Source organism: Cydia fagiglandana, chromosome 5, assembly GCF_963556715.1.
Source record: "Cydia fagiglandana chromosome 5, ilCydFagi1.1, whole genome shotgun sequence".
In the NCBI taxonomy this organism is placed as follows: domain Eukaryota; kingdom Metazoa; phylum Arthropoda; class Insecta; order Lepidoptera; family Tortricidae; genus Cydia; species Cydia fagiglandana.
The window spans coordinates 2,601,349-2,626,168 of NC_085936.1; the positions used below are offsets into that span (position 1 = coordinate 2,601,349).

Here is a 24,820-nt window from a genome sequence, read left to right on the forward strand (position 1 = left end):
ATACGGTTTACTAAATGCACGTCGAATACGAATTGTAAAAACCGAGCCAAAATGTAAAATAGTTGGATTCTTTTAAATTCGCCATCTAAGTGCTTCGAATATAAAGTGGCATTGTTTTTAAAATTCACACGCATTTTGTTCGGTATTTTTAGAAATGATTCCGTCCAGATGTTATGCTGCAAGATCACATTAATATCAAACTTGAGTCTACCATATGTGACCTTAACATATTAACACTATACTTATGTAACAGTACGTATAATCCCCAAAAAGGCTCTTAAGCCGCGGGTAACAATTAAGAAAATGATGTAGGTACTTAAATAGTTGCCATTAATGATACAGATTCCATTAAGTCACATTTCAAATACAAATAATGTCCTACCTTGACCGCTGGCATACCGCCAAGAATTTAACCCGTATAGCAGAAAACCGTTGCCAAAAAACTCTTAATACACTGACTATATGATCGAATTTCCAACAATACCCTATCTAGAACTAGCTATTTGGTATCCCTCCAAAAACGTGGATTAGAATCTCTAATCTCGACATTGAAAGTTTAGATTTCAATGGTTCTATGTAAAATACACGTGTATATTGTGACCTATTTGGCAAAAGCTAGCAAAATGCCAGGTTAAATTTGAGGATGCATCTCTGAGATGCTATATGTGTAATAAGAACGGGCATTTCATAGCAAAACGGAGCACTATTTCAATGACAATGGAACGTGAAATGCTTTGTACGTGCACGGTCTTTTGTGTTATTTCTTGCTTATTTAAGGTTTTTAAATTGTCGTTTCAGACTTTCAGAAGCTTGAATGGCCTCATTTCGTTTTTCATAACTGTGAGCTGCTTTGTTTCAATTCAAGTTTTCTGCAGATATGAATGTTTTTTTGTAACTTCTTACAAAAAAACATTCAAAAAAAAGATCCTTAATTGGTATAGTGTTGTTACTTACCAAAACTTGTTATATAGGTTCCTACTCAAAATTATTCTGAAAAATCTGTAATATTTTACTGGGGCTTTCTTATACGAATTTTTTTATCTATCCACTTCGGTAGATAAGATATAAGCAAAAGTTTACACATTCAAAAACTATTTAGTAACCAAAATACAACACAAAATATTTAGCCTCCTGAATTAATGTATGTTAGCATTTGTAATGACCACCTAAGTTAAGTATGTCTGTGGACTTCCTCAAAATCCTTAACTGTACCTAAACGATTTCTAAACTGCAAATGGCTTATGAAAATTCTACAATAGACACGCTCCAATACACGTATTGTACCATATAAAGATTGTACTACTTACCGAATCAGGTCTCGAACAATGAACGCCAATTGCGGCTACTTCCAACGCGTTTTGCCTTATGGGACCTATATCTGGGGCACAAGATTCATAGTTGTTTTGATATTTATACTGCAGATCTGTTTCATATGATCATCGGACCTTGGGACCCTTATGAAGGTTTACTATGCAATTAACGGTGTAGGTAAAGGAGGTCATTGGGTTTGATTTGTGTACAGTCAAGTGCATAAATATGTATACATTTCTTCACCTTAACCCATTGCAATAAGGTGAAAAAATGTATACATATTTAATTATTTATACACTCGATTGTACCTATGGTAATCGCGAGGAAAGGAAAAGCGTTTTATTCTCGATATAGCGTACGGTCGGTGCCCCAACATAAGTACTAAAGTACCCAAAATGCCATACTAATTGTGTAGGAAAGTGGATACTTATTTTAGGGAACCGATTGTACGAGTCTATGTGTGTCGATGTCAAAAATCGTGGGTTCAAATTTCGATTTTGCTGATTTGTTGAGCAGACAAAATTATTCACGAAGAAAAATCGGTCAGGATCAGGGCTATAGGTAACCGCGAAAATAGAAGTTCGCAAATTGCGGGCATCTTTCTCCGTCACTCTAATTACGCCTTCATTGGGGTAAAAGAAAAAGATCCTCGCAATTTGCGAATTTCGGTTTTCTCGGTAGCCCCCCAGGATCCTTATCATACACAGACTTACAGTAACTTTTGCATCGACTAGGTGGATTTTTTAATTTTCTTTACTAGCGTTTTACTTTAACTTTTAACATTTTTCACAACTTGCGCTCCAAGATAATACAAGAAGTACTCGGAAATTAAAACTAACAAAGAAATCTGCATTAAAAGAAAAAGGAAGAAAATAATAAAATCCTGCGCTCTACAAGCGCCTTTAAGAAAATCTGCTTGAATTAAAACCAAGATGGTTAATAATGCAAAAACAAAAGACTACGATGGAATAAAATAACAAATGCAATAAACAAACTGAATAAAAACAGCCATCAGAGAAAACTCCAGCAGTTAAAAGTAACAAGTTACGGAAGGTTTTCTTCAATATTCAACCTTACACAGCAAAGTATAAGGTCCAAAATGTTGTGTTCCAGAACTGTACTTGTTACGATTTATAAATAATGAAATTGAGTGCCCATCTCCATTCGTATTTGGGAGTAATGCCAAATGAAATTACGAAATAAAACACCTGAGGTTCTACCGCGAAGTGCGCAAACGATCTTTCTCTTTTACTCCAACTTAAACGTAATTAGAGTGATAGAGGAAGATGCCAAGAGGAGTTCGCGGTAGACCTTCTGGCCCTTCTGAAATGTACACGAAGGTTGTACCTTATGCCGTGATGGTAAGAGCTACTTTCGATTGGATAATCACATAACACTCTGGGGTAATGAATAATAGAGTGAACGAGATCCATCGCTGGGAAATTGCAATATGTTACATGTCAAAATGATAACAGCAGAAAATGTCACGTTGATCATATAAAATTGTATATTTGTGCTGTATTCCCCAGTGGATCACAAATCAAAACGTACCAAGATAACTGCAATTTTGATTCGTAAAATAAATATATAATGGAAGCGTTTAGGGCCACCCCACATCTAGCGTCCCTCGAGCGTCGGCGTCTGGTCAGCGCCACTCAGCGCTATGGAAAATGACGTCGCTGCGCAGTTGCGTCGACGTTGCGTCGAGCAGCGGCCATAGAATTGTAGACGCCGACGCTCGAAAGACGCCAAATTTAATGTGGGGTGGCCCAAGGTGGTGTTACTGGGGCTCGGATCGACGCGGTCCCAGTAAGTACCTACATGTCCTCTTGAATCTTAGTCATTGTCAATAGAGGTGACAGCAAGGTGTCATCTATTGGGCATGTCATGTCTCGCTCGCACACCAGAGCTGTATCCGGCCTTCTAATAACCGCGATACGGTCTCAAAGGGAATTTCCTCCACCTTTCCATTAAAAAGCCCCATACGTCTCAATTCTGTGTGTGACCCCAATCGATTCCACAGGCGTGCTTGTGCGATCTGCCCTCAATAACATAAGGGTTATCAGGGATCGCGAAAATCGAAACGTTATCTGCCTCTCTATCGCTCCTGCATCGAGCGATAGAGAGGCAAGAAGAAGGACGACCCAACGAAGTGGTTTGTGGTTCAGGAAGAAATGTTATTAGGGAATGTGTTGGATAAAACGAGGATAGCAGCTGCGGCTGATTTTTGGTGGAATTTTTCTCTTCACCTTGGATTCTGATCCACACGCTGCTCAGATGTGCGAAAGGAACATCATTTTATAGGTTTTTACAGCGCTTTCTCACTTACACCCCGTAAACCGTCTCAAAGGGAATTTTCTTCAGCGTTCCATTAAAAAGCCCCATACGTCTCAATTCTGTGTGTGACCCCGATCGATCCCACAGGCGTGCTTGTGCGATCTGCCCTCAATAACATAAGATCCCTAATAAATCGCGCTGGGTCATGAGGGATCGCGGAAATCGAAACGTTATCTGCCTCTCTATCGCTCCTGCATCGAGCGATAGAGATGTAAAGTAGAAAAACGTACGAATTGATTGAAGGTATTGGTAGGTTGGGAGGAATGTGGTCAGCGAATGTGCGGTGGAAGAAGTGTGCACAGTATAACAGTATTTTGACATTAAGCAATCTATCACAAATAAATATAAAAACAACAAAGTAATACTAAGTGATCCAAACATAATTATATAATCATACCGAAATCGAAATATTTGGAGAAAAATAGCAAATAGGGACTAATAGGGAGTTCAAATGTCGTTAAATTCACTTATCGATATTTTTCTCCTAAAGTAAGTAATTATAGTGATCACAGATATAGCAATTCTCAACTTACCTCCTGCCCATACACCCATGATCGCAACGTTACTTGTATAAAATATTGGCAAAAATAACCGAATTTTCACCATAACCTTAGGGGTCATCCATTAATTACGTCACACGTTTAGGGGAAGGGAGGGAGGGGGTCAAGAAAATGTGACATATTGTGACATGGGGGAGGGGGGAGACACAAACTTTGTGACGTCACTTTAACTTCATCAGTAACCGAAAATTTATTTAAATTATTTAGTTCGCTGTACATTTAAATAACAAGTTTTTAAAACGATAATAGTTTTTAATCGTTTAATTTTCTTTCCTAAGCAGTTTTGGGTTATAAAATTACTAATATTTATATCGTCATAAATATTTTGATAAAATATTAATAATACTTAGGTACTTACTTAATTCGATTTGGCGATTTCGTAGAAAAAATGTGACGTCACACTAGGGGGGGAGGGGTTTGCCAAATGTGACCAAGTGTGACAAGGGGGGGGAGGGGTAAAAAAAACCTAGAAATTGGTGTGACGTAATTAATGGATGACCCCTTATGTCAGAATCCATTACAAGACGAATTTAGTCATAAGATAGCAGTGACCACTCTCCTAGACATAGGTGTTCAAAACGTTCCCTCCACAAGGATTCCAATTAGTGATCCAAAAGACTCGAGCCTTTTAGCTCTTTTTTTTGGGCTCGCCTCATCTCTTGACGCCTAAAAGGCTAAAAGCCTACTTCTATTTAATTAGTAAAATAGGCTTTAGCCTTTTAGGCGTCAATAGATGAGGCGAGCCCTAAAAAAAGAGCTAAACGGCTCGAGTCTTTTGGATCACTAATTCCAATGAACGCATTAAACAACGTTGCGTATATAAAACATTGGCAAAAATAACATAGTCTTAATAGTAAACTTTACAAGTTTGACTTGACACATTTTGTAAGGGGAGGCCTTTGACCAGCAGTGGGACACTCCTATAGGCTAATAAAAAAATAGAAAACTTACATCCAGAATCTTCTAAGACCCACCCACATGTATCCTCCATTTCCCCGCTGTCACATCCCGTGTCAGAATCCTCATACAAGATGAATTTATTATAAGTAAGCCTCCCGAAACGGACCAGGCGTTCCTTCAGATTTACTATTCTATTTCTGTGATGTGTTTTTGTTATACGGCTCAAAACAAAAACACATCACAGAAACTTTAGATTGAGGAAGACATTATTTGGGAGTTTATTCGGCTCGACGTTTGTCACTATGTTTATTTGCTGATACTTTTAGGGCAGAAGATTCTGTGATTGTAACGATGAGGACCCCGATTTTTCAAAGTAATAGAAGTATTTGAGCTGTACAGCTACCACGAGTTTGGCACTGACATAAACGCTAGCGTGGACGTATGTGGGTTAGCTGAACACGGTGTCCAAGATAGAGCAAAGTGGAAGGAGAAAAGCGGACCACGTCACAGTATCACAAATGCTAGGGGGATGATGATGATGACTAAAAACAGTGGTACCCATGACACAATAATTTTAATAATCGTGAGATGCGTAACCATCACAAAAAAACACTCAAGATGTTCGCAACTCGCAACGCAAAAAGCCACTTCTACGTTTTGATCACTCTGTTTTTATTCGCAAAACCCCAAAGTCAATTATCAATTTAAAAGGTCAAAGATTCTGGGCGTGGATTTAGGGTTGCCAGATGGTCGGGATTTGGCGGGATTCTCCCGATTTTTAGCATGTGTTCCCGATTCCCGACAAAGTGTAAACTGTCCCGAAAAACAGCTTCACGTTATAAAACAATAATGTCCAGTTCCGAACTGTCGTCGAGCAAGCGAGCTGACGTAGTGCCAATAATGTAAAATATCGTTGTTTTTAATACAATTACTTTAATTCGAATGTTTTTTTTTCCCGACTGAAGTCCCAAAATCGCGAAAAATTGATATTGTTTCCCGATAATAGCGCCTTTCGATCTGGCAACCCTACGTGGATTGGTTGATGTAATGACTAAAGATAGTAGTGCAGTCAGTTCTACTTGACTCATTATCGCTGCACTGAATCAGATGTGCGACTTAAATGGTCAGATCAGATTATACACACACACACATGGAGTGATAAACAAGTACTTAAATTAAAAAAATATGAATAATACCGGACGTAGTAAAAAGTCATATTCACAATGATAATTCGACAATTATCAATTTATCACATTACTTATTTGTTATATCGCATGCACAATACTCGAAATATCCAATTTGATGCGATAAAAAAAAATTGCTGAAAGTGTTTTTTTTTTATCTGTTGACTTTCGATACTTCAGTTCTCGTACATTAGAAGTTGTTGAAAAATTATATTTGAATCCATGCTATTAAAGTATAATACTTTCCTAAAAATGTGAAAAACAGTAACATTCGAAAGCTCGTATTCCATCCATGCAAATAATTGAAAAAGTGATTTAGCCCCATGCAATTAAAGTACAACTTACTTTAAAATGTAACACAGTTTACGCCTTTGTGGAAGCATTCCTTTAAAATTCGAATAAAGTTAATAGTGGCGCATCGGGGTGTGTTCTATTTTCAAAACTAAAAATCAAAGCGGAAAGTCTAGCGCAGGATGCGATTAGGGTTGGCAGTTACATTACTTTTTGGATATTCAAATCAAATTTTCTTGCAAAAATAGAACGATTAAGGTCCATAGGCAATCTAGCAGGCCATTCCTATCAATCTATATTGAATTTTTTACAAAGTTTTATTTGTAATGAAATTATATTAAGGTAATATAATCTACCTAACTAAATTAAATCTAACAAAATAAGATACAGGAAAAATATTCACCTATGAAAAATCCTCCATCAATCCTCCTGTCCCCTATTTTTAATTAAACACAGTTTTTTTTATATTTTGTGCCAACCCTAATCCGTGGTAGAAAATGGAACTCGCAGGCGCTGCAATCGGAAAAGCCATTTGCCCGAGGTTGCCGCCGACGGGTGACCCACTTCGGCCGTTTTTAACGACAGTGCAATCGAGTTAGGAAAGCCTTAGTTCTATTTTTGAAATTCGCGGGTTAATTGAATTGGGTATTCTGTTTTTGAAATGGACTGGGGCTTGAATAGATGGCCTAATGACTTCGAGCAACACGGAAGGGAGGCGGCATTCGCACTATTTCCCCTCTGCCGAGGTACAAGATTAGCGCGTCAATATAATCTACCGCGGGTAATAAAACTAGTTGCACTTGGATTTTTCACTAGACCGAGTCCAGACGCGCGCGTGAACACTGCTGCACAAAAATGCCTGTTTGCTCGGTTTTTTGCTATAAAAAGAGGTCGGGGACATCAAATTTACAAAAAGAAAGTGTTACATTCCACATGTAATTTTTTTTTACATATCATACGTTAAATTACATTTAAATACAATTATTATATTTTAGTCTCAAGTATTTGTTGGATTTATCGATTTTGCTCGCTCAGTACAAATTGCGGATCGGTCGAGCGACAAATCCGACTTCTCATCTCTCAGAATACAATGACATACTTCAACGAAAATGTGTTAGTGTGCGTGTTGTGACACTAGTCACTCGTCCGTACACAAAAAGAGAACGAGGTTTGCAAGATTTGTCTTTGACGTGTGTCATTTTCTATGTATTTGTGTCGTCATTACAGAGGGCCTACCGCGAACCACGTTTGACGTGTTGCCTCCCTGTCACACTTACGTATGAATTTACAAGTGCCATAGAGAGGCAACACGTCGAACGTGGTTCGCGGTTCAATCCTCTGATTGGATTTTGTATGTAAGTGTATGAGAAGTGCGACTGTGTGCACCTTCCCCCCGCGAAAAATGGCAGAAAGATTTGTACGGTGAGATATCGCTTGGGCCCCTCCCTTCCGACGTGTCGGAAGCCGGTGTTGCTCGAAGCCTAATGAGGTCTTTTCTATCATTTGAAACATTTTGCATTTTGTTCCATTGTTAGTATCATTAAGGCCTTCTTGCACTATCACACTAACCAAGGGTTAAGCGATTAAACCGTTAACCCATTGTCAAATTGTACCATGGTAACTCCAAGTTTAACCGGTTAACCCCGGGTTAGTAGAATGGTGCAAGTCGCCCTTAGGATGTTAGGATAGTCCTGACTCCTGAGGTGGTTTTTATCCTGCGGAGTCAAGTTTTTATACGTTTTTATTTAGACCACGTATTAATGATTTTTTTCTTGTTGTTACAGGTACGTTATTGCGGCACAAGTGACAAAACCGAATATTTCAAAATCGATACTCTTTTATAGCATCAACCTCAAAGACAGCTCACCAAACTATCTCTGCAGCTGACTGTACTGAGAATATTATTACTTCTTGACGTCACTCATCTAAATGTAGGGTCGTTGCGCTAGTTTTCGTCCATTTGACGAAATTTGAATATAAACCTTAATTGCTGGACTTATTGCAAGTTTTAATAACTTAACCATTAATCTATCTACATAAAACTTATATTTCTCAAGTAACAAATTAGAAATGAAACGTATTATTTGCTAATCCGTCAAGTGGACGGAAACTGACACTGGACGGTAAACTGACGCAATTACCCTAATCGACTTACTCAGTTAAGCACGTTTTATACACAAAAGTAAGAATAAGCTTTATAGCCGAGCGTTCCGTTTGCAATAAACACTTGCTGGAAACAAATAAAACGGTTTGCGGATGCTGGGAGCTGGGAGGAAGTCAGGGTTGCCACTTACCAGGCAAGCACTTTTAATTATATGTGACGTTATCTATGAAAAGGGACCTTATTGTCGATGGCGCTTACGCCATTATTAACGATGCTCCGATATAAATACAATGCCGCGCGACGCTGCGCGGCGTATGCGCCATCGACAATCAGGTCCCTTCTCATAGATAATGCCCCATATTGTCACGTAAAAACATACATGCAGTTTTGTTTTTATACCCCGATACTAAATTGACATTTAGTTTGTCTAATTTATTAGTGTTACGAGTAGCTTGTTTTGTTCAAATAAAATGGTAGACATATGTACATTGAATTGCGTAAGTAAAATGAAACTTGTCACGTAGGTAAATAACATTAGATTTTATACATAATCCCATGACATCGTATAATATAAAAGCCTTGAAACTTTCCATTTTGTTGTTTATTGTAGTTTATAAGTTTAATAACCTACAAGGTAGTTTTCAAACAAGGAAATATTAATGCAATTGATACAATTAAATGTATGCAATAATCACATGAGGAAATGTTTATTCATACACAAATGCATTCCTACTATTTCTCACCGAGTTCATTACACATTGGTACATTAAATTTCAAGTTTATTATTTTAGGTATCGGAATAAAAGAAACAGTTTTATTTTTATAACAATGACAACGCTTAACTATAATACATTTACATATGTTTTATTTATTCATTCCATTTGCAAAATAAAATCCGTTAAGTTGCAAAATTAGGCAACAATTTGAGCTATACACTTTTCAGAACAACAATTAGAAAAAAATGCAAGTGACAACCCTAGGCCTCGTAAAAGCATATGCAGTCCAATGAAGCGCGATATCGACCTCATCGGGGCTTCATATAGGCCTAAATTGCAGGCGCTAGTGTTGTAACTGTTCTATGACCATTATCGATAGTTTATGTTCGTATATCGATATGTTAATCGACCTCATCGGGGCTTCACATGGGCCTAAATTGTAGGCACTAGTGTTGTAGCTATTCTATGACCATTATCGATAGTTTATGCTTGTATATCGATATGTAAATATAATATACGTCATCGGGGCTTCATATGGGCCTAAATTGCAGGCGCTAGTGTTGTAACTGTTATATGACCATTATCGATAGTTTATGTTCGTATATCGATATGTTAATCGACCTCACCGGGGCTTCACATGGGCCTAAATTGTAGGCGCTAGTGTTGTAACTGTTATATGACCATTATCGATAGTTTGTGCTTCTTTATCGATATGTTAATAGACCTCATCGGGGCTTCACAGCATGGGCCTAAATTGCAGGCGCTAGTGTTGTAGCTGCTCTATGACCAATATGACCATTATCGATAGTTTATGCTCGAATATCGATATGTTAATCTGATCTTCATATGCATGGGCCTAAATTGCAGCCGCTGGTGTCCAAATAATCCAAATATAATAAACATAATATTTTATCTTCAAAACAATCTTAAAAAATCGGTACGTTCTTTTTTAAAACAAAATCATAACCAGTTCACCTCATTACAAGCACTCGCGTATTTCAGTACATTGCAAATATCTAAATATATTCATCCGCCGATGTCAACATACTTGAAATGGGTCGACACACTTTGATCATGATTCACGTTCTATCTTATCTTATCTTATTTGATATCGGTAACAAAGAAACAAAGAGATGGCTGTGTCAATAGCATTATCTGTTTTATCCGGGGTTCTTGCGCAAATATATATCGAATAGGACGTACTTTGAGATAAAATGTTTTCGATACGATCAGGTTGTAAGAAAGATAACTTCCTTATTAGAGACGACGATTTGGTTTGGCAGAATATAAATAAAAGCATGTTTTTTTACTTTATTTTATTGAAGTGAAAACTTCTTTAGCGGCGCTGTGCACTTTTGGTCATGGGAAAAAAATGTTAAACTCGCGACAGATCACGTGACCGTAAGTTTCGTAAGACGGACAAGTCGCCTGATCGAAAAACTGTTACAATATCATTGAGTTTTCACTTCTGCCGGCACTCCCGGAGTGTAACCCGTTGTTTTTTTTTTTATTAGAGGTAACAATTACATCATATTATGATCCAAAAGCATCGTTACACCAGAATGGCTTGTCTCAAATATTATATCAATATTATTGTTTTTAATTCATTGTCCATTTGTCGCATCGCATTGTTTTTTTACCTGTGTTTAAGGAACTTAAAGCAACTAGCGCCCATATCATTGATATTAAAAACATATCCAAACATTAAAGATACCTTTAGACTTGTCTGGCAATTTTTTAAATTCTCAGTTGGCAATAGGTACCGAAAAGCTTCTTTGGTTGAGCAGGCCACTGACGAGCCTTCCAAATGGATGCCGTTACAATGGATTCATCCAAATGGACGGCATCCTAATATTAAACATTGTTCGTTTTTGACATTCACAGACCGATTTTGGATTGCAGCCACGCTATTTGGACTGTTGGAAAGCTCGTCAGTGGCCACCTTTAGGTATAGGTATAGTTACTGGCGGCCAGATATTTTATTGAATGTAGATATATATAGTTCTCATCGATACAAGTACAGCAGGTACCGATATTTATCGATATTTCCCGCCCTAATGCTCAGCTCTGTGTTTCCTATTGAACTGTCTGTGGCGCTCATTATGGCCTAGTGTTGTATTTCCTGTCATTGTCATTATGGGACCATTAGAATGACATACGAACGTATTAGGCTTTGCTGAATTATGATTACTAGAGTCAGACCAAAATAACTCTGCAGCGAATTTATTGCAGACTGTAGAAGTGATATCATAAACGTCAAATGTTTATGATATTCGAAAATTGATACCTCTCTCTCTCCCTTACCTACCTACCTCACCTTAATTATGTGCGTCTAATTTTTATCCAATGCTAATATATCTCATTTCCATCATGTCGTCGTCATTCTATCTCTGTTTGCTCCAAACAAACAAATTGAGACAAAACAGTCGACCCTAAAGGAAACTTCTAGATTGAAAAACATCACGCAATTCAACGCAAAACCTATACTGCAATCTCTACTCCCTATTCCTCAGCACGTGACTTTACTGTCATTCTAAAATCAACTTTAAACTAAAGAAATACGATTTATTTTCCTAAACAGAGCTTGTATACTTATAACCTTTTTGCTATGGATACTGGCCGCTTACAATATCGTTTGATAACTTTCGCAAACGCTTATCACGTTAAGCTTCAATGAGAAATTCAACTTAAAGCGCACGTCACAAGGTTGCATTTTCAATGCTTCGTCGATCTTTAAAGAGCTTCGGACGATATTACGAACACCTTACGATTCCATTCAGCCTTATTGCTTCCGATTGTTTTCAAAATGGACTGTATGCCCTTTGTTTTGAGGTTCATATTCGCTTGTGTGCTATTACTTTGTATTGCCGCAAAGGAAACGGAAATGATTGTTTAGCCGTACACGTGCTATTGATTGTCGTTAAGGTTTATTGGCTATGGTCGGCTGAGGTTAAAGTGTAATGGTGGAAGGAAACTTGCCGATTTTGTTTTCTTAAGATTAGGCATAAATGTACCGATAATTTAGGGGGTCCCTAAATTATCGGTACATAGAGTTGAGCCGTTCTCGAAAACGTTCTCCGTATTGTATGGAGAATGTTCTCACTCGAGAATATTTCCCAGTAAACGAACAACATTCTCGAGAACGGCACAACTATATCAAAATATCAATATAGATATTATCGATACACCACGAAAGAGCTTTCATGTACCTAACAAAATTGCTTTGATGATTGACATGATTGCATATAAAATCTGAGTTTACAGTTGATATGTTATTTAAAATAAAATGAGTATTTTTTTTAAACAATAATGTGAAATTGTGTACACCGGCGAAAAATAATATAAAACACAATTGCGCAAAAATAAAAATAAATGTTATTTTTTTGTAAATAAAAAGAAAACAATTGTGGTTTCTATCATGTGTTTCTGATTGAAACGAAGAAAATATACAATAACTGACAATATCTATAGAAATAGCGGACTAGCTAAAAATACACACAGATTATGTTGTCATAAGAAGTCTTCATTCATAAATTCCTTCTGACTGATTAAAACGTTTTTATTGCAATTAAAATAAAAAGTCCCACAATTGAATAGGCTTTAATTACATACGGATTACTTTTAGAAACACCGTTCAGTGCTTACATTCAATTCAATACAATTGAGTTCCATTAATGCAATTTCTAAACGTTCTTAATTTTTGAATTGATTTTTCGAGATTTTATACGTACTGAACGGTAGTGATGTAGTCATACTAGGTGTTGTTTTATCGATAATTACATTAATTACTATTTTTACTCGTACCACTGATAGTGATAAAAGTTATGTATTTACAAATAAAATTAGAATTTATTAATAAACTGATGCCTAGAGAGAATTTAACAAGAACTTCAGTTCACAGTATTATTTTTAGTCTTCCGTACCCAAAGGGTAAAACGGGACCCTATTACTAAGACTTTGCTGTCCGTCCGTCCGTCCGTCTGTCACCAGGCTGTATCTCACGAACCGTGATAGCTAGACAGTTGAAATTTTCACAGATGATGTATTTCTGTTGCCGCTATAACAACAAATACATCAAAACAGAATAAAATAAAGATTTAAATGGGGCTCCCATACAACAAACGTGATTTTTGACCAAAGTTAAGCAACGTCGGGAGTGGTCAGTACTTGGATGGGTGACCGTTTTTTTTTTTGCTTTTTTTTGTTTTTTTTTGCATTATGGTACGGAACCCTTCGTGCGCGAGTCCGACTCGCACTTGCCCGGTTTTTAAATTTTATTCAGATAGATGAAAAACGATGCATATGTTGCATATGTAATATATGTATAATCATAATCACAAACAACGAACTGCAAAATTGCATGGACACATTATCAATTAATTCACTTATAAAATGGCTGGTTTTAATTGGATTCAACGAACATATCTAATATACCTATATCATATCTCATTTTACTATGATTCTGCTTGTAATTTAAAATCAAGCTAAATGTATTATTTTCACGATTAACAGCATAACTGTATAAGCCACTTATCTCACGAAGAATTACGACTCTCAAGTGTAACTTCATATAAAAACTAGTTATCCACTCTTATACTATCATTAGGAGCACTGACAGGAACCGGTCGGGGTAAATATAGCTCGCCAATTGACAGATGACAGCGAGATTGCTATGCGGGAGTTTCAGAAAAAATGGTAAGTAACATTTTTTTTGAAAAATCATCAGCTTTTGGGTTCTTTACTCAGAATCACGAGTACTATTGAAAGAGACAAAGAAAAAAGTGTCCCTAATGGATATTCCAAAAAAAAGTAAATGCTACACTTTAAAGTGAAAATGCCCATGCAATGGAAAATGTCATGCTTATCTCAAAACATGTCTCATGCTGTTTTTCAAGCTGAAATGTTCTTGGTTGTGTTACTAAAATCATACTAGATATTATTTGAGATCCAATTAATTAGATAAAACTCAACAACACTGAGGCTTGTATAGTCGCCATCAGATATATCGGAGCGGCGAAGGTGCTCACAAATATCTGAACACGCCTCTATTGTCAGGGCGTTAGAGTGCGTATTCAGATATTGTGAACACCTTGGCCGCTCCGATGTATCTGATGGCGACTGTAAGCTTGTGGTCACCACAAACTTAACATTCTTATTAACACACAATGTGGTGGATGGCGTTTATGCAAGTAATAAAATAAACGTATTTAAAAGCACATCGCGATTGAAAGAGAAGAGGAGTAAAGAATCCATAGGACTAAAATCTTGTCTTATTAATACAGTCTAAGCACGTTTTCATAGAGTTCTTAAATATTAACAGACCTATAAATACTAAAGTTAAACTTCAGATTGATAGAAATCATAACAACTTTACTACCGGTGTATAACTTCAGTCCAGCCGTTACTCTATTAAGGTACCCCACACAATTTATTATAATATTAATCTAAAATTCTAATTCTAACTCTAGAACCAGCTCGATTTCCTCCTTACAGCTCACAAACACGTTCAATACGTCAAAATTAAAAACCAATTCAAGATCGCATTGAAGAACACCCAGACAGAAAATTAGCATCACAATAAGCAAACACACCGAATGAAAAACATCAAAACATGTCATTAGAGCGTGCGAATCGGTGTTTAAAAAACAAATACAAATAGGCAAATATATCAAGGAATTATAGTCTTTATAACCGTAATATAAGACCCTTTAAAACTGCTTTGTAATCTTGTGCAAAAAAATCAAAAGAATAACGCTATATTAGCCCTTAAAGTCTACGTCTTAAGATCGTATGGACTTTTTTATTTTTATTATGGGCGTTGTCGTGGTAACCGCCTGTGTATGACTTAATAATGATCCGTCATACAGAAAAATTCACGTATCGGAAAACATGTAATTATGACGATTAAAATATACCGAGACGGTTAAGCATTAAGTTTGGGTCTGAGTGACGGGGATCTGTCGATGTTTTGGCTCGTGCCCTCGTGCCATATTGAAATTGTTTATCGACTTTTATAAAAAAAATCCAGTGAGCACATTTTGTTATCTTTATAATTTTTTTAAGAAAGATACTTGAAGATATATAGAACATATACAGTGAAACCTGGATAAGTGAGATCTCAAGGGACGAGCAAATTTGTCTCACTTAAAGAGGTTTTCCACTTACACAGGCTCCCAGTTAGCCAGGTACAAATAATTTTTTGTCTCATTTACAGAGGGTTCCATTAATAGAGGTGAGAATAGAGTATATTTCAGTTATAGAGGTGGTTAATAAGGTATTTAGTAATTATCTTTAAAAATAAATAAGGTAAAATAATCTTTGTCCCTATATATTTTTTAAGTCTGTTAAAATATTTCTTTGAATTTATTTTGAATGATTCTCCAAGGATAGATGTTTCAAAATTAAATTAAATTTGATACGGACTTCATTGCGTATTAGAAATATAATAAATGTTTTTTTTTTTCGTATTACGTATCAAAATTTCAGCTTTCGTTTCGATAGTTTTAACTACTTACATAAATTAACTAAATCAAACTTGAAGTTGTTTAGACACAATTAGGCAAATGCGGAATTTATGGATAGAATAAGAGTTAGTAAGAATACGGAAATTGTTCAATGAAGTCTAAGTTAGAGAGGTCATAGATTGACGTTATCTCAGATACAGAAGTCAATTCCCTATAAAATTCTAAAAAACAATTTGGAAAATGTAATCTTATAAATATACTCTCAGTAAAAGAGGTAAAATACACTCTCTGTCTCAATTATAGAGGTAAATGTGACTATAAAATCACAACAACGAATCCCAGTTATAGAGGTTCGTTTTTTCTCAGTAACAGAGGTAATCCAGTGCTAAAGTGTCGGGACCGCACCATGAGTCCCAGCTATAGAGGTTTCTCACTTATCCAGGTCCCACTTAACCAGGTTTCACTGTAGAATATATAGAACACGGTATAAGTAAAGATAAAGTATTATCAACTCAAGGAAATAAGTAGCCAGTTAACATCTGCCATACATTTACGTGATCATTGATTACAAAGGTTGATAAGATAATGAAACTGAATCAGTAGTATATTGTTGTTTTGTTCATGTTCATCGCAATATAAAAAGTACTTACACTGACAAAAGTATAGTCATAGATAATACGACTAAAAAACAACCAATAAGATTTTTAGTCTATTCAAAATTTATTCTTTAATAGATATATATATGGATAAGAAAACAAAACGGATCAATGATTCAATATCAGTTACCCCTCGAAATCGCAGTCGCCCCTTATAATCAGATATTGCCCATTTGGTAGAGTGTATATCGATATTATCGATAACATTAAAGGACACTGACTAATAACATAATTGTCGATCAACTTAGAATTTATTTCTAAACCGTGACAGTCACATTTAAAGCGCCGTTTTATAATAAATCGTTTTGGTTTTTGCAATAGCATTACAGTACACCAGTCAGTTTTAAAGTTTAATCTAGAATTCTAGATTCATGCGATACATGCTGTACTTAGCGGATCACTGTATTGTTTTTTTGTTTGTTTGTTGTGTTATTTTCGTGAAATAAATATATGTATGTACTTATTTTGTTATTTTTTTATATTTTTTTTGAATAACACTTTAACACACATTTAAGGAATAAAACTTTATCGTTAAAGTTTTATTCCTTTTATCGATAATTAATAAAGTTATCGATAACCAACGTCCCTCCGTTAGGGTTGGCAGTTCGGAAGACGTTGCACAAAGGCGGACGAGCAGATGCGAGCAGGTAAAACGGAGCACCTCGGCAGATGCAAGCTTTGTTAGCTTTAATTAGATCGGCAGTGGGAAGATGCGAATGCGGATTTGGAAATTAAGAGTGCGAGGATGAAATGCATACAGGAATTAAAATGTACATGGATATGAGCGGAAAACGCGTCCACGCGGACACATGGAAAACCGGATCCCTTTGTTTGACATAATTATTGAAAGTCATAATGTAATGATTGTCAGATTATCATTAGTCATCGTTCTGAAACCGTTAACTTTTCAGGGTTTTCGTAAGGTTATCCTATAGATAGGTTAGGTTAGGTTTGTTTTATGTGTAAAGCATTTCCCCTCTTAAAAAAAAAGGTTAGGTTCGTTTTATGGCAATCCTGAAAAGTTACGCGTTTCTGAGAAAAACCAAATTAAGACTAACGAAAATGTGGACAAACATTACATTATGACTTAAAATTTTATGGGAAACAATAGAGACCCACGGAAAACTGTCGGAAAAGAATAGAACACGTTATTAAGCAATTAAAAACATGTGATAAAAAAGAAATGTCAAAATAAAACACATAAACTTAAAATCCCAATGGGTATAGGTAGTCTGTTCGGAAACAGAAGAGTCGTGGAATGTATTGGGTCCGATATATTCCACTATGAATCAGAAATGAGGAGATCCGTAAACGAACTAAAGTCACCGACATAGCCCACCGGATTAGCAAGCTGAAGTGGCAATGGGCAGGCCACATTGCGCGCAGAGAAGATGGCCGATGGGGTCGAAAAGTGCTCGAGTGGAGACCACGGACTAGCAAGCGCAGCGTAGGACGTCCACCCACAAGATGGACGGACGAACTTGTTAAGGCCGCCGGAAGACGCTGGATGCGGGTCGCTTCCAACCGGTACGAATGGAGGTCCAAGGGGGAGGCCTATGTTCAGCAGTGGACGTCTTATGGCTGTGAAGATGATGATGATGATGATTTTCCACGACTCTTCTCTTTCTGCACAGACTATATTGGGTACTGATGATAAACTCCCTTTAATATTTTGAATTGTCAAAAAATGCTACCAATCACTAATCTCTCTCTAATCTATCTGCACTAATCGAAACTACAAAGACAAAAAGTTTCTAGAAGGTTAACAAAAAAGTGTTTACCAATGCCAAACCATGATGTTAAAGAAAATAGAAACATAATTATAGTCTTCGAGATAACGAGAGCACATAACATTATTAACGTTGTTTATCGTGAGCCCTTATAGGGCTGGCTAGGCCTAACTTGCTTTTTTTATTTAGGAGCAAGTTGCTCCTAAATAGTATTTATTATTGTATAGTATTATTTAGTAAATACCCTATTGCATGTGGAACAATCAAGTTGGCCAGCCGTGTTGAACACGTTAGGAAGGTTTAGGTCTCGTTTTTAGCAACTATTTAGCGTTGTGAGGCGGTTATCTGCCAATTCGTAATTGTAGCTGTGTTGTTAAAGGGGATTAATTATAATTCGATATTAGAGCAGACGCGACTTTCAATTGTTTAATCATTAAATTGGTAATCTCATAAAACCTTAGCATATTCAATAAGCAAACTTTGGGTACTGATGATAAACTCCCTTTAATATTTTGAATTGTCAAAAAATGCTACCAATCACTAATCTCTCTCTAATCTATCTGCACTAATCGAAACTACAAAGACAAAAAGTTTCTAGAAGGTTAACAAAAAAGTGTTTACCAATGCCAAACCATGATGTTAAAGAAAATAGAAACATAATTATAGTCTTCGAGATAACGAGAGCACATAACATTATTAACGTTGTTTATCGTGAGCCCTTATAGGGCTGGCTAGGCCTAACTTGCTTTTTTTATTTAGGAGCAAGTTGCTCCTAAATAGTATTTATTATTGTATAGTATTATTTAGTAAATACCCTATTGCATGTGGAACAATCAAGTTGGCCAGCCGTGTTGAACACGTTAGGAAGGTTTAGGTCTCGTTTTTAGCAACTATTTAGCGTTGTGAGGCGGTTATCTGCCAATTCGTAATTGTAGCTGTGTTGTTAAAGGGGATTAATTATAATTCGATATTAGAGCAGACGCGACTTTCAATTGTTTAATCATTAAATTGGTAATCTCATAAAACCTTAGCATATTCAATAAGCAAACTTTTTTCTCGACGTGTTGCCTCTCTGTCGGACTTGTAAATTCGTAATTAAGTGTGACAGGGAGGCAACACGTCGAACGTGGTCCGCGGTAGGCCCTGGTAATTTTACGCCCGACGGCGTCTGCGTTACGCAAAACGGTTTTTTGTCTTTTTTAACGGTTTGAAAGGGTACGAGCAGTCGTGGAGAACGAATGAGAAAAAACGTAGAAAGTGATTATCTTAAAAAACTGTAGAGAGTGACAAAACGTTAAAATCAATGTCAAGAGCACACACAGCGCGTCAGCGCGAACTCTACAATTTGTAGAGTTAACAAAAAAACGCGCTGGGAAATAACTTTGTTTTACTATGTGTGTGCATAGTAAACAAAGTTATTTTTGTTGAAATTTGTGTTGATTTTAAATTATTTTATGATCTGCAATGTACCCAAATAGAAAACTATTTTAATCTACTATGCATTGTTCGATCAACAACATTTCATTTTTATGCCGCACGTAAGGTACGGTAAGAAAATAAGATATGTATTATAGCGGCTTTCATATTGATTGCCAATATGACGAAGTACGAAGTAGCACAGAATCAAATTCCTTGACTACACCCCACACACCACTAAAATACCCCAGTTTTGGTCAACTTTGGTAAGTACATCTATAATTTTCGCAAATTGCCCAAATGGTGTGATTTGTCCACCAGACCGCACGGAATGACCCTGAAAAACTGTGCGTGTCAAACCCGCGGTCGATAGCGGGAGCGGTCAGATTTTATAATAACTGACACGCAAATATGTCGCGCGAATAATACACAAATTTGAATCTTATTCCACGGACACAAAGTTCTAAATAATCCAAAAAAAGATCAGTGGCTGGCATAAATTGTGCCTTTGAAGCAGACTAAGTTCGTGACATGTTTACGCTATTTTATTCTTTATGTGAATAATGTTTGTGGTCTAATTTGCGTGTCTGTTAAAATGGATTAAGGACGTTCTGGTTATAGTAAATTGTAAATGGTCTTATAAATATACATTAATGAGGCGTTGACAGTTGTTTTTGTGCTGATTTGTTTTGAAAATGACACGACGCGAATTACATAATTTTATTTTGATTTTTGATCAAAAAATGCTTACATAATTTTATTTTGATTTTTGGGTAAAAAATTCTGCATATATATTATGTCAATTAATACGCATACATAATGTAATGTTTTCAGTTGAATTTGCTAAATTATCGCACGTAAATATCCAACCCCCAATTTATCGATAATTCCCACATCACTATTTTACCCGTGGCACCTACAGTGTAGATGTAGTACTTACATAATTATTTTCCATACGGCGCGATTTGGGATATGTATTAGAGATTCACTAGATATGAAATTAGTAAAGATATGTGACGTTCCACGGCAAAAGGTACCTTAGGGCGGTTGCAATTAATATTGGAGCGGCGTTAATAATAGCGTACACGCCAACCGCCATAAGGTACCTTTTGCCGTGGAACGTCACATATCTTTACTATTTCATATCTAGTGAATCTCTAATTCATTTCCCGAATCGCGCGGATAGTATTTTCACGGAAATTTACGAACGTGTCTTGCTATTTCAGTCAGTCCCGGTACAAAAAGTACTGAGGTTGACTGAAGTAGCATGACAAATATGAACGTTTCCGAGAAAATACAATGGAAAACAACCACTACATCGGTACAAAAATCTTACCTCTTTACATCTAAGGTTTTTGCTTATAATGTAAGTCTAAACTCTCCGTACTAACTCTACTGGAACTAACTGGAACTCCAAATTGGCCCATTAGTGTTAACTTTTCAATGCAAACTTTACCTCATTCCGGGATAGTTACTCGTACCAGTTACTCTCCTATTACTCAACTTACTCGACTTTGTGACAATCGAGTTGTTAACTGAGTTTGAACTCTATATGTTTGGGAATTGGGATGGAAGTTAAATGGATTTTAGTGAGGGACAATTAGCTTGTGTAGTTTCAAAAGTTGGTCGCGTAGAATTTTGTCATAGATGTTGAAACACTGTTTTTGTGGTCTTCATGAAGTTATTGTATTTTTAATTTAATTCAAATGTCTAAGAAGAATCATCAATCTACAATTCTACATGATTATGACATTTTCAATAGTCTAAATAGCCATTGTTCGGTCCCATTTCTTTCTCCTAGTCCTATGTCGACTACGTTTTCAAAATGGATGACAAGGCCCTTATGAAATGACTCAAGTCATTTTGAGTTAAGCTCCTTAACCCTTAACAGACCATACCTAGACTCGCGACTTTAGAGAAATACTTTTTTTTAACCATCGAGATTTGTGAATACTAGTCGAGTTGTAATGTGGACTGTGGACTCAAAATATTCAAGTTCTTACTTTCTTAAATTTACGTCTGCCGCGAAATGATGTTATTACATGATAGGGGTTCAATAGCGCATTACCTACGATACAAGTTCGAAAACAAGGAAATTCTCAACGAGTGGCGATAAATGGGAGTGTTTTAAATCGACACGAGTTCCGAATTACCTTTTGGCACGTGTATTGTACAGTGACGTTCAAAAGTGCATGTATAGAATGTCGACCGTAATGCCTTAATGAATGAATGAATGAATGAATGAATGAATGAATGAAATTTTATTCCAGAAATAATCCATATAGTAATATTAAGCCTATTAAGGCATTATAATTATATAAAAGTGCATCCACTTTTGAACGCCAGTGTACAACGTTTTACAATAAATATGGCTCTTTAATTTTTTGACATAGGCACGTATTGTCCTTAATCCCGCCCTGGGGCGATAAAGTAGCACCATATGTACCTACTGTAAAATATGCTTTTAAAGCAGACCACACAACTTTATGCACTTGTACTTACACAAACATTATGCCAGTAATGTTTACTCTTGATAAATGAATCCGCTAATTGACGCTACTCGTATATAATCGATTGAATTTCAATATGAATCAATCGCACTCGACAGTCGACGATGCCATTCATCACTGTCCGAGTGCAAATACAAATGCATCGTTGGCGCCAAGTCAACATGTGGTATAAGTTACAAGATTATACATACATACATATGTATGTAATGTACATACGATACCTACAATACTCTTTCATCATCTCAGCCATAAGACGTCCACTGCTGAACATAGGCCTCCCCCTTGGACCTCCATTCGTACCGGTTGGAAGCGACCCGCATCCAACGTCTTCCGGCGACCTTAACAAGGTCGTCTGTCCATCTTGTGGGTGGACGTCCTACGCTGCGCTTGCTAGTCCGTGGTCTCCACTCGAGCACTTTTCGACCCCATCGGCCATCGGACAATACTCTTTTAAGTATTACATATTATTTGAGAGCGATCTCCAGACAAACTTTGGGTATCGGAGACAGCATATATCTTCGAAACAGGGTCTAAAATTTGGAATAAATACACAAAATAGTTATTTACCTATATATTACAGAAAAACCTATTAGAAATGTGCAGTCAAGCGTGAGTCGGACTTAATTTTTTTTTGATTCGTATTGAAAAATCCGTAGGGGTCGGATTTTTAATAACATTTCATTCACGTTCCACATAAAAAAATACATTGTTAAAAATTGGGTAATGTACGGAATCCATGGAACGCGAGTCCGACTCGCACTTGGCCGGTTTTTATAAAGAAATTGACCATTGATAGACCATAGATAGACTCTTACCTGATCTGTTATAAGTAACTTGCGAATCGGGGACAGATAATGATGTACAGACGAACTGGCCGCGTAGCCAAGATGCCAATCGCTTACGCTCCGTAGCGATCGAAACGCAACTGTCACTGTCACTTTAATATGGAAGAGTGATAGAGAGACATGATGCTTTTCGTTGTCGAAGCGATAGCGATCGTAACCTTGGCTAGGCCGACTGGTCATGGATATTGTTGGTTTGCGTGCAAAACCCTATTTAATCGAAAGACATTATGTAGGTACCCACAGATTATCAGTTCGCCGGATATCAGCCCGTCAGTTGTTCGGAACTGTCACCTTTTGCGTTTAACTGACAGGCTGATATCGTCCGGCGAACTGGTAATCTGTGGGCCCCTTTAATCACAAGTATGCCTTCAAGGAAGCATTTCCAACTTGCTCTATTAAAACCATGTTCCATAATCACAGTACTTATATCACATTATCACCTCCTACTCGTACTTACCCACCGAGGTCCCACTTGCTTTAATACAAGCACATCGCCTAGACTCAACCAGTATATCATGACCTTTACATCAGGCATCAGGCCTACTGTCCACCAGTGGCGGCGCGTCCGTATAAGCCGATTCCCACCGGCTTGCCTGTTTTTGGACGTTTGAGCAGAGTTGTAAAGGAAAAATGTTAGACAAATTAGTCCCGGCTTGCCTATGGATATGTTTGACGCGCCGCCACTGCTGTCCACCATGGGCGTACCCAGCATTTTTTAAAGGACGGGGCAGAAGTTGGGGAGGCTGGGTACGTTGTAACAGGGTACGGTTTAAACAGAAATTCTTAGCTTATGGTCAGATACCAGGGTGGGGCAACTGCCCCACCTTGCCCCACCGTGGGTACGCCTAGGGTTTGCACGACGGATCCGAAATGTATGGGAATATCCGCGGATCCGGATCCAGATCCGGATAATTTCATACATTTCGGATCCGGATTGCAAACCCTAGGTACGCCTAATAGGCGTCGCCTATGCTGTCCACGGAAGCGTAGCTGCATAGACGCGTATTCGTCATTGTATGTACGCTTGGTGTACGCTTGCTTGCAGCCTACATAGAAAACCGCACAACTCTGTCCACGGAGCGGCAACGTCGCGTCAGCCGCTCCGTGGACAGAGTTGTGCGGTTTTCTATGTAGGCTGCAAGCAAGCGTACAATGACGAGTACGCGTCTACGCAGCTACGCTTCCGTTAGGGTTGCCAACCGTACCATATTATATAGTATTGTACTATATTTAGCCTCTCTGTACTATAAACTTTTGGAAAAATATATAGTACGCTAAAATACTATTATATTTCCGATTAAACGTATATTACACTCATGTTTCGTATTTTATCTAAAAGTACTATATTTTTTTGAAATGTACTATATTTTTGATGCCTTATTCTGAAAAATACTATATTCCACCAAAAAAAAGTTGGCAACCCTAGCTTCCGTAGACAGTAGGCCTCAGTTACACATCATTTATACTGGTCAAGTGGTCACTATGATGCATCTACTGATGTTAATATTACTGGCGCCTAGCCTATTTAATATATTACACATGCCACCAAACGTAGCATTAACTTTCTTATAGCGACAAAGTTCTATGATTAGTCTTTAGCGTTTAAATTATACTCTTGATTATGCGTTTACTGGTTATTTTTAGACTCGTATTAGATAGCTTTATAAAGTTAAAGTAAACCTTGTGTCGTTGAGCACAAGGTTTAGTTTTCTTTGATAAAATGGAGCAGTATCTTATGTTTGGAGTCGCATTTGCCATGTAAGCAAACTTGTTGCGATAATTAAATACAAGTTTAT

The 24,820-nt window shown here is 37.0% G+C and overlaps 1 protein-coding gene and 1 long non-coding RNA gene across 3 annotated transcripts in view; both read left to right on the forward strand.

Annotated features, from left to right (window-relative positions):
- The window catches only part of LOC134664275 (centaurin-gamma-1A), a 424,789-nt gene that overhangs the window by 338,229 nt on the left and 61,740 nt on the right, over positions 1 to 24,820 (forward strand). The gene's annotated exons all lie outside the window — the stretch shown is intronic.
- On the forward strand, positions 17,335 to 17,640 carry LOC134664320 (uncharacterized). Its single transcript, XR_010098236.1, has 2 exons — positions 17,335 to 17,472; positions 17,515 to 17,640. It is a non-coding gene; the product is annotated as an uncharacterized LOC134664320 (long non-coding RNA).